We start from the raw sequence: 15,463 nt of genomic DNA, 5'->3' as shown, positions 1-15,463 counted from the left end.
GAATGCCATGATACATGTTATTGCTCACTTACATTTACTACAACTCATAAATAAAAGGGTAAATAGTGGATGTTAACAAATAAAGTTCCAGAACAAGCACTGTCTATGGGCATTTCTTCTCAATTCCCACTGTCTGTAATAAAATAGTGATATATACCCAATCAGTACACATGTTATGTCTTTACTTTTTAATTAAAACTGTCATTAATGATCCAGCTACTACCTGGAAATTAACCTCGGGCTTATTATAAAATTAGCATTTTGAAACTCATTTTATTTTTTTGAGATGGAGTTTTGCTCTTGTTGCCCAGGCTGGGGTGCAATGGCGCTATCTTGGCTCACTGCAACCTCCGCCTCCCAGGTTCTACCTCCCAAGTAGTTGAAATTACAGGCATGCACCACCATGCCCGGCTAATTTTTGTATTTTTAGTAGAGAATGCATTCTCCATGTTGGTCAGGCTGGTCTCAAACTCCTGATCTCAAGTGATCCACCTGCCTCGGCCTCCCAAAGTGCTTGGATTACAAGTGTGAGCCACTGCACCCAGCCCCAAACTCATATTTTAAAGCAACATTTAAACATCTGTTGTTTTTGGTGTTGGGGGACTGCATAGCAGGAAAGGAGGCATATTGATTATAACACATATTATTGAGGAGGATTGTCGCAGCATACACTTCCAGTTACATTGAAAATCACCTTGTGGAAAGACATAAATATCTGTAAATGTTATATAGTGGGGTTTTATCTGTTCGTTTTGAAAAAAGCCCACTGTCAATAAGCAGATGGTTTAGAACTATTAAAGTATAGCTACCGAGAATTGGAAACTTAGCCCTCGCAAGGACAAAATACTGTATATCATTGTTCATTAAACAAATATTTATTGACTCTCTGATGTGAGCCTTAGAAACTCAGTAGTGATCCAAAAAGGCATAGTCCCTGCCCCTACAATCACTCCTAGATTCTAATAGAAAAACAGACAATAAGTAAAAATTGTAATACATGTAGTAATGATGGAAACGAAGGCTACAGGAAATTTGAAATAAAAGAAGAAAGTTTATCTAGGGTATACACTAGAATGTAAGCTTACTAAATAAATGACTTGTGCATGTAAAACATCAACAACAAAACCGAAACAAAACCCCATATGGTTTAATATTGCTAATTAATGATCTTTCAAATAATCAGTAAACATGTTTCACAGCACTACCAATTTGTTCCACCCTGCTATCCTTCAAACCAGCACAAAATCTACAAAAGAAACTCCTCATCTGATTCCCATTTAACTGACTCTCTGAAATTAACCTCTGGTGTTCATGCTTTGATAACATCTGTGAGTGACATTCACTGCCTGTGACTCCCACAGCTATAGTACACGAACTCTCTGGAACCCCAGATCCTCTTCTCACATGACTGAGCCGTGTGTTTAACCATCAATTACATTATTTCCTCAAACTGATGAATACTAGTTTTACTCTACATTTTAGTTCTATAATTTATTTAAATATCTTGTGAACTAATGAAGTACGACAAAAAAAAATAGATGTTTTTATGAAAAACAAGTTGAATGCTTTGAAAGGACTCAAAGGTAAATTGCAAAGAAAGATTTTGCTCCCAAAATAGGAAATGGTAAGAAAACAATGGAGTCAAAAAACTGATGAAAATCTAGAAGGGTCCCGTACTTAGATTTCCTCCCTAGTGTGTTTATATCCTCAATTTTCTTGAAAAAAACTGAAGCTGGATACTTTAGACTATGCCATTTTAGGTGTGTTTATTTAAAAATCAAGATGCTTAGGCTGGACACAGTGGCTCATGTCTGTAACTCCGGCACTTTGGGAGGCTCGGGTGGGCACATCACTTGAGGTCAGGGACCAGCCTGGCCAACGTGGTAAAACCCTGTCTGTACTAAAAATGCAAAACATAGCCGGGTGTGGTGGTGCGTGCCTGTGGTCCCAGCTACTCAGGAGGCTGAGGCAGGAAAATCACTAGAATCTGGGAGGTGGTGGTTGCAGTGAGCTGAGATTGCACCACTGCACTCCAGTCTGGGTGACAGAGTGAGAGCCGGCCTCAAAAACTTTAAAAAAAAAACACCTATCCTGGTCTACACATATTAAACTTTTCTTTTGCAAACGTTTAGTGGTTCCCTATGAACCTGCCAAATTAAATGTACATTCCTCACCATGGAGTTTCAGGCCTCCAGAAATATAATAGTGATTGACTTTTCATGTAGTATTTCCTACTATTTCCCTATTTATATCCTGCTCTCTCATCAATAAATTAGCTGACATTGCCCAACTGTGGTAAATCGTGACAGTAAAATCTGCCAGTTTTATGCCTCTTGGTGTCCATGACTTTGTGTGAGGGCCCCCTGCATTGACTCTGGGGTTGGCCATGTGGTTGGCTTTGGCCACGAGACATTGGTAAATGTGACAGAAGCAGAGGCTTGAAGGGGATAGAAAATCTCAGTCACATGTGAGGAGTAAGTTCAAGAGAACGCTAGTACAACATGGTAACAACAGTGGGTAGAAAGGTATTGTGTCCTTGAAAACTGATGAGAGAGATTTTAAGTGCACTTGCCACAACAAAATGATAAGTATGTGAGGTAATGCATATGGCAATTAGCTCAGTTTAGCCATTCCACAATGTCTCTCTATGGTATTTCCAAACATATTATACACAATAAATACATAAAAGTTTCACTTGCCAATTTAAAAACTAAATAAAACAAAGCAACAACAACAGCACCACACAAAAATAAAAACAAACTAAAAATGCTTTGCACTGGGGATTGCCCTCTTGGTAAATGGCTGCTGCCATCTGACAAAATCCAAGCCAGCCTTTCTGAGGGTGAGAGCAGCTCAGCTGTCCTGGGCGGATCCTGGCTGCTTTATTGAACAGTTCTGCTTGAAGCAATAACCTGACCCTAAACTTGAAGACATGGGCTGACCATAGACCCATCACCTGGTAGAAGCCCTTGGCTGTCCTTTGACCACAGATAGACTAGTTCCCAGGCTAGTTGTCCTCTGCGACTTTTCCTTTTCATGAATCCCTAGCCCTGTCTTTACCCTCCCCACTCCTGTGTCATTGCTCCCAGGAAACAACCTGAATGGAAACCCCAATAACAAAAATAACACAGCATTTACAAAGAGCCTACTGGCCATCCAGTGTAAGGCAAATGGCTAAAATGTATGAGTCCATTGAATCTTTGCTTTGGACAGGTTTTTCCACCACACAAAGAAGCTTTACCAAATACACAGTTCCAGAAGCCCCTTTGAGACACCGTTTAATATAGTTCTAAGATCATTAAGTGCCAGAGAGAATAACATTTCTTTAGGATTGCTTTCTTAAATCCTACAGCTTTCATTTTCAAGGAATTTGGCTCAATGTAAGTGCAGGTGTGCCTCATTTTCTTGTGCTTTGCTTTATTGTACTTTGTACTTACTGTGTTTTGTACAAATTGAAGGTTGTGGCAACCCTGTGTTGAGCAAGTCTGTAGGCACTATTTTTCCAGCAGTTTGTGCTCACTTTGTGTCTCTGAGTCACATTTTGACAATCCTCACCATATTGCAAACTTTTTTATTACTATAGCTGTGTGATCAGTCATCTTTGATGTTACTATTATAATTGTTTTGGGTACAATGAATCACATCCATAGAAATGGTGACCTTAAGGGACAAATATTGGGTGGCTTGACAGTTCCAGCTTCCCTATTCTTTGAGACACACCAATATTGAAAATAGGCCGATTAATAACCTACCATGGCTTTCAAGTGTGCAAGTGAAAAGAAGATTGCGGGTCTCTCTCTTTAAGCCAAAGCTTAGTAAACATGACATGTCAATAGCCAGGATAGGCTGAAAGCTAAGCCTCTTGCACCAATGTTTAGCCAAATTGGGAATGCAAAAGAAAAGTTCTTGAAGGAAGTTTAAGGTACTACTCCAGTGAACACATATATGATAAGAAAGTGAAACAGCCTTACTGATGACTTGAAGTTTTAGTGATCTGGATGGAAGTTCCAACCAGCTGCAACATTCTCTTAAGCCAGACTCTAACATAGATCAAGCCCCTAACTTTCTTTAATTCTATGAAGGCTGAGAGAGGCAAGGAAGGTGCCCGAAAAAAGTTTGAAGCTAGCAGAGTTTGGTGTATAAGGTTCAAGGAAAGAAGCCATCTCTATAACATAGAAGTGAAGAGTGAAACAGCAAGGGCTGATGTAGAAGCTGCCTGAGTTACCCAGAAGATCTAGCTAAGATCACTGATGAAGGTAGCTGCACAAAACAACAGACTTTCATCATAGACGAGACAGCCTTATATAGGAAGAAGATGCTCTCTAGGACTTTCATAGCTAGAGAGGACAGGGCAATGCCTGGATTCAGAGCTTCAAAGGACAGGCTCACTCTCTTCTTAGGGACTAATGCAACTAGTGACTTTAAGTTAAAGCTGATGGTCATTTACTATTCTGAAAATCCTAGGGCCCTTAACAATTATGCTAAATCTACTTTGCCTGTGCTCTATAAATGGAAGAACAAAGCCTGGATGACAGCACACATATTCATAGCATGGTTGACTGAATATTTTAAACCCACTGTTGGCCAATGAATAACCTTACCATGGCATTCAAGTGTGCAAGTGAAAAGAAGATTGCAGGTCTCTCTCTTTAAGCCAAAGCTTAGTAAACAAGACAAGTCAATAGCCAGGATAGGCTGAAAGCTAAGCCTCTTGCACCAATGTTTAGCCAAATTGGAAATGCAAAAGAAAAGTTCTTGAAGGAAATTTAAGGTGCTACTCTAGTGAACACATGAATGATAAGAAAGCTGCTCAGAAAGAAAAATTCCTTTCAAAATATTACTGCTCATTAATGATGTATCTAGTCACCCAAGAGCTCTGACAAAGACGTGCAAGATCAATGTTATTTTCATGCATAATAATGCAACATCCGTTCTGCAGCTCATGGATCGAGGAGTAATTTTGACTTTCAAATCTTATTATTTAAGAAATACATTTCATAAGCCTATAGCTGCCACAGATAGTGGGTCCTCTAATGGATCTGGGGAAAGTCAATTGAAAACCTTCTGGAAAGGAGTAACTATTCTAGATGCCATTTAAGAACATTTGTGATTCATGGGAGGAAGTCAAAATATCAACATTTACAGGACTTGACTCTAACTCTTATAAGGATGACTTGGAAGGGTTCAAGATTTCAGTGGAGAAAGTAACTGTAGATGTGGTAGAAATACCAAGAGAACTAGAATTAGAAATGGAGCCTGAAGATGTGACTGAATTGATGCAATCTCATGATAAAACTTTAATGAATGAGGAGTTGCTTCTTATGGATCAGCAAAGAAAGTTGTTTCTTGAGATGGAATCTGCTGGTCAAGTTGCAGTGAGCATTGTTGAAATGGCAACAGAGGATTTAGAAGATTACATAAATTTAGGTGATAGTACAGTAGCAGGGATTGAGAGGTTAGATTTCAATTTTGAAAGAAGTTCTACTGTGGGTAAAATGCTATCAAATAGCATCACATCCTACAGAGAAATCTCTCGTAAAAGGAAGAATCAAGAAATGTGACATATTTCATTGTGTCAGGAACCACTACCCTGATCAGTCAGCAGCCATCAACATTGAGGCAAGACCCTCCACCAGCAAAAATATTATGACTCTGAAGGCTAAGATTATCAATAGCATTTTTAGCCATGAAGTATTTTTAAATGAAGATATGTATATTGTTATTACACACTTAATAGACTACAGTATAGTTTAAACATAACTTGTATATGCACTGGAAAACCAAAAAAAAAAAATTGTGTGACTTGCATTATGGCAATATTCACTTTATTGTGGTGGTCTGGAACTTGAACCCACGATATCTCCAAGGTATGCCTGTAACACAGTAAAAAAGCAGAAAAGTCACAAAAGAGTAATAGGCCAACGTCTTAAGTTTTTGAATTAAAAAACTCAGGACTATAAGTGAAACCTTAATTTCTATTTATTGTTGGTTCATGGTATATTCACCCCAAATTTTTTAAGTTTTTAGTTATAAATGTATAAAAATGTTTAGTAATTTTGTAGTTAATAGCAGAAAAAATTCTTTATCAAGCATATTACTCTATGAGACAGAAATGAAATATGCACAGATTTTCTGTATATTAGCGAGATGTTCATAGTCTAGGAAGGTTCAGCTAAGTTTCAGGCTTGGACCAGGAGGCTCGGCATGATCCTGGGTCTTGGCTACTATAATGGAGAAGTAAAGATGCACATATGGGATTCTAAAGCTATCATCACTGATGTGATTTGAAATTATGTTTGAGGTCCTGAGACATGGGTTAAATTTAACTTAGATCATTAGATTAATGTTAGGCTAGGATTTCGGCAGTAAACAATCTGACAGGGTGATTGGCAGCCTCTCATTATAGAGGCGTAGTGATTAATTAACACAGAGCTTCATTAATTTTGTGAAGCAAGGAACAGTATTTCTTTGCAGTGAAAATCAATATTTGAACACTTGGAGCCTCTTCTCTGAGCTAATTTACTCAGATATTTAGGTCACTTTAAATTCTCAGTTCTTTGTAAATGTTCTGTGCTTCCAACTATTAAGGTAACTGGGAATATTTATGATATCCTGCCTCAAGTTATTTTTGGAAGAATGTGAAGTGTAAATGAATATATTCTTGTATTGGTGTTTGAATTTCAAAAGCGTATTTGTATTATCGTATGAGTCAGGATGTTAAACGACATCATTAAAGGCAAGGATGTATGTAGAAACCGTGGGAAAATCCCTACCTCCCTGCTTTTGGTAGGAATTATTTCAACATTGTACTCCATGTGCACTTAAATCATTTTTCTATTGTCAATCTCTAGGTGATTATTTCTTTGATTATTAGAGTAAGTCTTAGGGACTCTGTAGAAAGGAGTTTATGCTCTTGACATATGACTCAACAACAATCTCTATTTTGCAAATAAACCAAGAATGAGAGAAAACAAATTTCCTGGGAGGATTCAAAGAGAACTCAAGAGTCTGGAAATGGGAGGGGATGGGATTCTTCCTCCAGGTGGGAAAGGGACATGATACCCGCCAAGGAGCTCAAGATTTAGACTGAGCAACATGGCGATCACTTGTGCCATCTGAGGCCTGAGCTCAGCACAACAAATGAGATGCCCTGCTTCCCTGAGGAAGACAGTAGTGACTGGGGCATAGACCAGCTGCACAGCACAGAGATACACAGAGAGATGAAGCAAGGTGGGAAGTGGGCCTCATGAGAGCAGGTATCCTAGGGCCTTTGTGGAGAGATGGGGCAAGAACTCGCTACAATGCTAGAAGTCCAGGCAGAAGTCTGGGATACTGTGTCCTCTTTTCCCTTCTGCTGAACCAAGAGCTACAGCAAAGCTCTCATGTTGAAATGTAATCCCCAAGGTTGGAGATGGGGCCTAGAGGAGGTAATTGGACCCTAGAAGGAAGAGAGAAGAAAGCAATGGAAATTGCGTCCCTCTGACAGGCCACAAAGGGTCTTGGGAAACAATGATTAGGAAGCAACTTCCAGAATTAAGTGAGCATCTTGTTACATTTAAACTTACCACATTCTCATTGCACCTCTGTGACAAACTATATTTTGCTTTAGCTTTCCAAACAATTCTTTCCAAAGTCATAGTTATTTGGTTAAGCTAAGTTTTTAAGTAAATCTTTGTTAGTCTCTTTAAGACTATGGAGAAGAAAGCAGCATTTCCTTAAGACTCAGGTATAGAGTTATCACCAAGTTTAAAGTCCAGGGAGAAACAGTGATACAGGACAGGAAGGGGCAGGGGAGGCACCTAGGGAGAAATTCAGGGTCCGCTGTGGACACTTGAGACCCTGATGCCTGCTTCTGTTTCCAGAGCCACCTGAAAAGCTACACCCCAGGCATCTGTGACAGCTTAGTACACCCCACACAAATCATGTGCACACAAAGGGGACGCTTATTTACTAGTAAAGATAGGATGTGACCTTTGCTCACTATCTGCTTTTAGGAACAGGATGAGAGTTAGATTTCTTTCCAGGTTTGAAACTGGTTACCTTTTTGAACTGTCCTAAATAATATCTTTCTTTATTAAAACATACACTATTTTATGGACTACTGTCATAAAAACATCGTGTGTGTATATATGAGCTTTAGATGGTTAGGGACTTGTCACATTAATTGATGAGCTAGTTGGATTTCTGCTTGACTTCCTCCACTTTCCTGGCATCATGAAATTTACCAAGAAATAAATTTCAAAGTTACATACATCTAGTCTTTCTCCAAAATGTATTAAAGTATTGGTTGTTTTTCTCAGTCTTTGGTATATCCATTTCTAAGTATTTCCCATCTAGATTATGTCATCCATTCTATTTTTTCTCTATACATTTAATAATTCATATGTAGTTGTATCCAGTTTTGAACTTTAGTCTAATACATTGATATACATAATTGTTATCTGTCTGCGACTGGATATCTGAGAGGCATGTTAGACACAAAGTTTAAAAAATCACTCAATTATCCTTTAAAATCTACTCTTTCTTTTGCTATTTTAATCTCACAAATTAATTAATTGTGCAAGCAGTAGTGAGTACATCTTATATTCATCAGATATTGCTGAAGAAACACCAGTGGACACAAAGGCCGGGAAGGCAGAAATGGGCAGTAAATAAAACACCAAAGGAAACAGCTAGTGTGTTAAAGGGTGATCAGTTCTTCGTAAAAATAAAAATGAAAATTAGATCAGGGTACAGTGGAAAGAGGTCTTCTGCATTAAATAAGAGGATCAGAAAGATGTCACCAAGGTGGCATTTGAGCAAAGATTTGAAACGGGTAAGGGAATTCAGCGTACAGATACCCAAAGAATATTCTAGGCAGATCAAACAACCAATGATGTAAAGAGTGTAAAGCCAGAGCCTGCCTGACATACTCAAGGAAAAGCCAGGAGTCAGTGTGGAGGGAGTGAGGGAGAAGGGAGAGCAGAGATGGAGTAGGGACCAAGTCTTTGCAAATCCTTGCAAGAATTTTGGCTTTTATTGGAGAGAAATTGGGATGCATTGCACAGTGACCAGATTATATTCATGTTCTTGAGGATTACTTTAGTAATGATCCAGAATAGATTGTAAGGAGGCAAGAATGGAAGCAGGGGCATTAGTTAGGAAGCTATTGTTATTTGAGCTAGAAGCAATGATGACTTTTTCCATGGTTGTGGTGAAGAAATGGATGTGTTTTGAGGGTAGACCCTATAGTATTTTCTGATAGACTGGTAGGATAGGAGACATATGGGAAATAGAAAGAGGAAATTCAAGGATGATGTAAAGGTTTTGGAGCCTAAATGACTGGAATTATAAAGTTCGTCATCTACTGAGGGAAGAAGATTGCAGTGTAGCAGGTTTGAGGTGAGATCATGAGTTCTATTTTGAACATGCCGTGTTTAAGGGTCTTTTGGACATCTCAGTGGTGACAGTGAGCAGGCAACCAGGAACACGAGTCTGGACTCAGAGGAGAGGCCCAAGTTAGGAGATTTGTGTTTGTGAGTCATCGGTACATAAATGGTATTTTTTTTTTCGAGATGGAGTCTTGCTCTGTTGCCCAGGCTGGAGTGCAGTGGTGCCTTCTCGGCTCACTGAAATCTTTGCCTCCCAGGTTCAAGTGATTCTCCTGTATCAGCCCCCCTTGTAGCTGGGATTACAGGCACATGCCCCCATGCCCAGCTAATTTTTGTATTTTAGTAGGGATGGGGTGTCACCATGTTGGCCAGGCTGATCTTGAACTCCTGACCTCAGGTGATCCATTTGCCTCAGCCTTCCAAAGTGCTAGGATTATAGGTATGAGCCACTGTGCCCAGCCTCATAAATGGCATTTCATCAAGGAAGTGAGCTGAGATGGAGGGGCAAGGCGGACCAAGTACTGAGTGGTGGCTAGGACTTTCCAAAATGAAGACTTCGAGAAAATGAAGAGGACTCTTCAAAGGATACTGAGAGAACCTGTCAGTGAAGAGTATCATTGGGAGTGATGTCCTGAGAGCCAAGGGAAGCATCTATGTCTATTGGGACAGAGAGACGACTGTACCAAATACTGCAGACAGGTGAAGTGAAGTGACAACTGAAAGTGATCACTGGACTTAGCAATGTGGGGGTCATCGGTATCCACGACAACAACAGTATTGTTGGTATGATGTGGGGGTGGGGAGCGAGGAGAAGCTTGATTAGAATGAATGTAAAAGAGAGTTAGAAAACAGAAATTGGAGGTTATAACAACCCTTTTTAGAAGTTTTGCTTTACAAGAACTTCTGAAAGAAGCATTATACATAGAAAGGAACAACTAGTATGAGCCTTTCTAAAAATATACCAAAAAGTAAAGAGCATAAACATAAAGAAGAATTTACATCAACGAATGGATAAAATAGCCAGTTAACATCAAATGGCAGTAACCCTAAATTTAAATCGACTAAATCCCCCAATCAAAAGATACAGCCAAAACCTAACGGTATATCCAAAGATACACAAAGACTCAAAACAAAGGGTTGGAGAAAAATTTACCAACCAAATGGAGAGCAAAAATAAATAAATAAACAAAAAGCAGAAGTTGCAATTCTCACATTTGATAAAATAGATTTCAAAGCAACAAAGATACAGTGGTAAAAGGATCAATGCAACAATAAGAGATCTTAATACCCAGATACATAAGACCCATAATGAGATTTAGACTCAATGAGACAGAAAATTAATAAGGATATCCAGGACTTCAACTCAGATCTGGAACAAGTAAACTCAATAAATATTTATAGAGTTCTCCATTTTAAATACACAAAATATTGATCGGCCATTACTAATGCCCATTTTTAGAATGAAGCAATATTCCTGTTCTCTCCCCCTCTTTTCTTCCTCTTTCTTCCTCTCCTTCTCTCCTTTTTTAACTTTTCAACATCCCAGTTCCTCACCTCTACTCAATAAAAAAAAAAAAAGAAGTTTTGCTATATATGGTACAAAGAAATGGAAATGTAACTGGTAGAGAAAGTGGGAATAAGAAAAGATTGTCTTTGTTTTTAATAAACACTTAAATTGAAGTATAACAAGCACACAGAATGTACAAAAAGCCTAGGTAAAATGTGAAATGTTTTTACAAAGTCAGTACTATCCAAATCAGGAAATAGAACAGTACCAGCACCCTGGAAGAGAAGACTCCCCTTTGCCTCATCCCAGGCACTGTGTACCCAAAAAGTAACCATATTTTTGACTTTTGACACCACAAATTCGTTTTTTCACTTTTTGAACTTTATATTAATGAATTATTTAATGTGTGAACTTTTGTGTCTGACTTCATTCTCTAGCATGTTTGCGAGATTCACCTGTGCTGTTGTATGCAGGAGGAGCTAATTTATTCTAATTTCTATACAGTATTTAACTGTATGTTATACCACTCTGTGACTTAATTCTTATTCTCTGGATATAATTTAATGAACATAACTTACTAATTTTAATATAGTAACATTTGTTAATCTTATCTTTGATGGTGTATGATTTTGGTATCCTATTTAAGAAAGTTTGCACATACAAAAATTGTGAAGATATTCTTTTATGTCAACTTCTAGAAGTTTTGTTGATTTGACTTTCATATTTAGATCTACAATTCTCCTGGAATTAATATACATGTAGGGTATGAAGTAGAGCATAAGGTTCATTTTTTTCTTAGTTGTTGACACTATAATTTAAAAAAGTCTTTTCCAATTACAATATAAACTTTTATTTTATAAATCTTGTGACTGAATATAGGTGGATATCTGAACTTTATATTCTATTTAGCTTGTAGTGTTACCTATCTTTGGGCCATTTACAAAGCTAATTACTATAGCTTTCTGTAAAGTCTTGATATCTGGGTATGTCCAACTTAGTCCATTTTTGTTCAAGTTTGTCTTGACTATTTATGAATGTTTTCATTTCCATATAAATTGAATAAATACCTTGTCATATTTTAAAATGTGATTATGCTGATTGTGATTTTTTAAAATCCAGAGAGATCAATATGAAAAACAACTGGCATTTTGACAGTACATCTTCCACTTTATGAATTATGCTCCAATCTATGAACAAAGTATATCTCTACATTTTCTTTAGGACTTCTGCAGTTTGGCTCAGTTAACATCAAAAAATATCTTCCTGTTTTACAGTTTTCTGTGTAGAGAGGTCTTGTATTTCTTTGGTTTTATTTATTCCAAGTATTTTATTTATGCTATTGTTTATTAATGCTATTGTAAATTGTATCTTTCTAAAAATTGTCATTTTCTACTTGTTTATTGTTTTTTTACAGAAGTAGAATTAATTTTTATTTGTATTAACCATGCACCCAGCAACTGGGATAAATTTACTTCTCAATTTAAATAATTTATCTATAGATTTTTATGGACATTCCAGACATTCCACATATCGTCATGTTATCTGTATATGACACTTGTAATGTTTTCTTTTTAATCTTTATATATTTTATTTCCTTTTCTTGCTTTATTTCACTGGATAGAATCTCCAATTTAATATTGCATAAAACTTTGATGAGGCTAGGTACAATGGCTCATGCCTATAATCTCAGCACTTTGGGAGGCAGAGGCAAGAGGATCACTTGAGATCAGCAGTTTGAGACCAACCTAGCCATCATGGTGAAACATTGTCTCCAGCAAAAATACAAAAATAAACCAAAACAAAATAAAAGAAAAACAAGCCAGGCATGGTAGCATGCACTTGTAGTCCCAGTTACTCTGGAGGCTGTGGCAAGTAAATCTCTTGAACCCAGGAGGCAGAGGTTGCAGTGAGCCAAGATTGTGCCACTGCATTCCAGCCTGGGCAACAGAGTGAGACTATCTCAAAAACAAAAGAAAACCAAAATGGTGGTGGAAGTGTTCTTACCTCATTTCTAATCTCAGATTCGAGGACCATTAAGTGTGATGTTTTCTACAAAGTTTTGTGGATATTCTTTACCGAATTAAGGAAGTTTCCTTTTTTAATTTGCTAAAAGTTTTGTTTGTCTTTTAATGATGAAAAGGTATTCCAGTTTTGACAAAAGCCCTTTCTCCGTTTTTGAAGTGATTCATTTCATTTCTTTATTTTCTTAATGTGAAAAATTACATTGATAGATTTTTAATGGTTAAACCATTTTTTGCAAGCCCAGAACAAGCTCACCTTGGTTGTGGTATGTCTGAGTGATTTACCTATATATGCTCATGAAGGTGTTTGCCTGTTGTTTTCCTTTCTTGTAGTGTTCTTGTTACATCATCTATGGCTCCAGTTTTGAGTGCTGGGCCAACTCCAGGCAATGCCAAGGCCAGCTGATAATACCATGCTATCTCCTGACTGTCAGTGGCTGCTTTTTCTTCTCTCAGTCCCATTTTGGATCAAAGGTAAGCAATATTAGACCACAAGGCATTAATCTAGGATGAACAGCATTTTACCATTGCTGTAATTTTGCCGATCAGGAGGTTGTCCAGTGAATGTTGCCTGTAGTTGGGGGAAAGTTAATGTCTCCTGTTTTTTTTGTTACAGGATGAGTTATCCAAACCTCTGGTGTAACAAGGGCTGTACAGTAGAACTTAAGAATCTGGAAGAGATGTACCAGCCAATTACAACCCAGGTGAGTGTGAGAAACCAAAGGGCCACCCATTGTTTTATTAGACCCTGAAGCAGAGACCTCAGTTATCATTGCAGTTTATGAAAACATGTCCCAAAGTTCAGTGGGCCTTTTCTAGAGATCTAGAGGGTTTTATTATTTAGCCTGGTCCTGAACCGTTCAACTTGACCTCTAGAATTTATAAAGGCACAGCAAGAAGTGTTTGCTACAACATAAACTGTCCCTTGAGTTATGAATTTAAATTTAAGCTAGCTTAGAGCAGAAATCATGCTTTCTTAAGAAGTAGTGGCAGAGGGTCACAGATTCTATCAGGAATCACAGAAATAAGGCATTGACCTCTTAAGGTGGGCAGGCTTATTAAATAGAATTATACAAGTTCTGCAAAGCAGGCTGGAATGTTTCTGAAGAAAACAAACTGATCATTGTAGCAAGGATAGCCTCAGGAAATTTCAAAGTCTAGTAACTTCAAATCATACTGATCATTAGCATAAAAACTTGCTGTTTTATCTTCTGTCAGTCAGCATGCCCAGGCAAAGGCAATTAATTGAACTGTTCAAACTATGTTACTTTCTGGGAGAAGCTAATATGTTAAGGGTAAATACACATCTGTGATAGTGTAGCCTACTCTGTAGACTTTCTTTTAAGTATAAACCATCATCTTCAAACAAAATTTAATGAGAATTATTCAAAGAAGTCTCTCTGTGCAGGAGAGGTAAGTTTCTACTCCTTAGGGTGAGGGAAGAGAAAGACTGTGTAGAGTATTGGAGTAACAGATAGTGATGCATGAAGAGAAATGAACAATATTTCATAGGAGGTCAAGAAACAAGCTATATAAATGGCTGAGTGTTTTCATTCAGTAGGAGAATTGGAGAATCTGTACAGAACTGAGAAATATTACAGATTTATTTTGGATATGTGACCCACCCAAATCTCATGTTGAAATGTATCCCCAAAGTTGGAGAAGGGGCCTAGAGGGAGGTGACTGGATTATAGCAGTGGATTTCTCATAAAAGGTTTAGCACTAACCCTTGATGCTGTCCTCATGATAGTGACAGAGTTCTCATGACGACTGGTTGTTTAAAAGTGTGGCGTGGGCCGGGCGCAGTGGTTCACGCCTGTAATCCCAGCCCTTTGGGAGGCCGAGGTGGGCGGATCATGAGGTCAAGAGATCGAGACCATCCCGGCCAACATGGTAAAACCCTGTCTCTACTAAAATATACAAAAATTAGCTGGGTGTGGTGGCATGTGCCTGTAGTCCCAGCTATTCGGGAGGCTGAGGCAGGAGAATTGCTTGAACCCAGGAAGTGGAGATTGCAGTGAGCCAAGATTGCATTCCAGCCTAGTGCCTGGCAAAAGAGCAAAACTGTCTCAAAAAAAAAAAGTGTGGCGTGGCACTTGCCCCCTTCTCTGTTGCTTCTGCTTTCACTCTATGACTTGCCTGCTTCTCCTTCTGACATGATTGTAAGTTCCCTGAGGCCTCCCCAGAAGCAGAAGCTGCTTCCTGTACAGCCTGCAGAACCTCATGATATAATTAAACCTCTTTTCTTCATAAAAAACCAGTGTTTCTGTATAGGAATGCAAGAACAAACAAATACAGTTACATTTTGTGGAACCCCTAGGCCTAAATCCACTGAGTTAGATTTGAAAAAAGAAATACGCTTTGTTGTTGTTGCTATAGCTTTTTTTTTTTTTTGAGACAGTCTCACTCCATCACCAGGCACCAGGCTGGAGTGCAGTGGTGCGACCTCGGCTCACTGCAACCTCCACCTCCTGGGTTCAAGCAATTCTCCTGCCTCAGCCTCCCGAGTAGCTGGGACTACCACCATGCCCAACTAATTTTTTTTTGTATTTTTAGTAGAGACG

Source organism: Callithrix jacchus, chromosome 13, assembly GCF_049354715.1.
Source record: "Callithrix jacchus isolate 240 chromosome 13, calJac240_pri, whole genome shotgun sequence".
NCBI lineage: Eukaryota > Metazoa > Chordata > Mammalia > Primates > Cebidae > Callithrix > Callithrix jacchus.
This window is presented reverse-complemented; position numbering follows the sequence as displayed.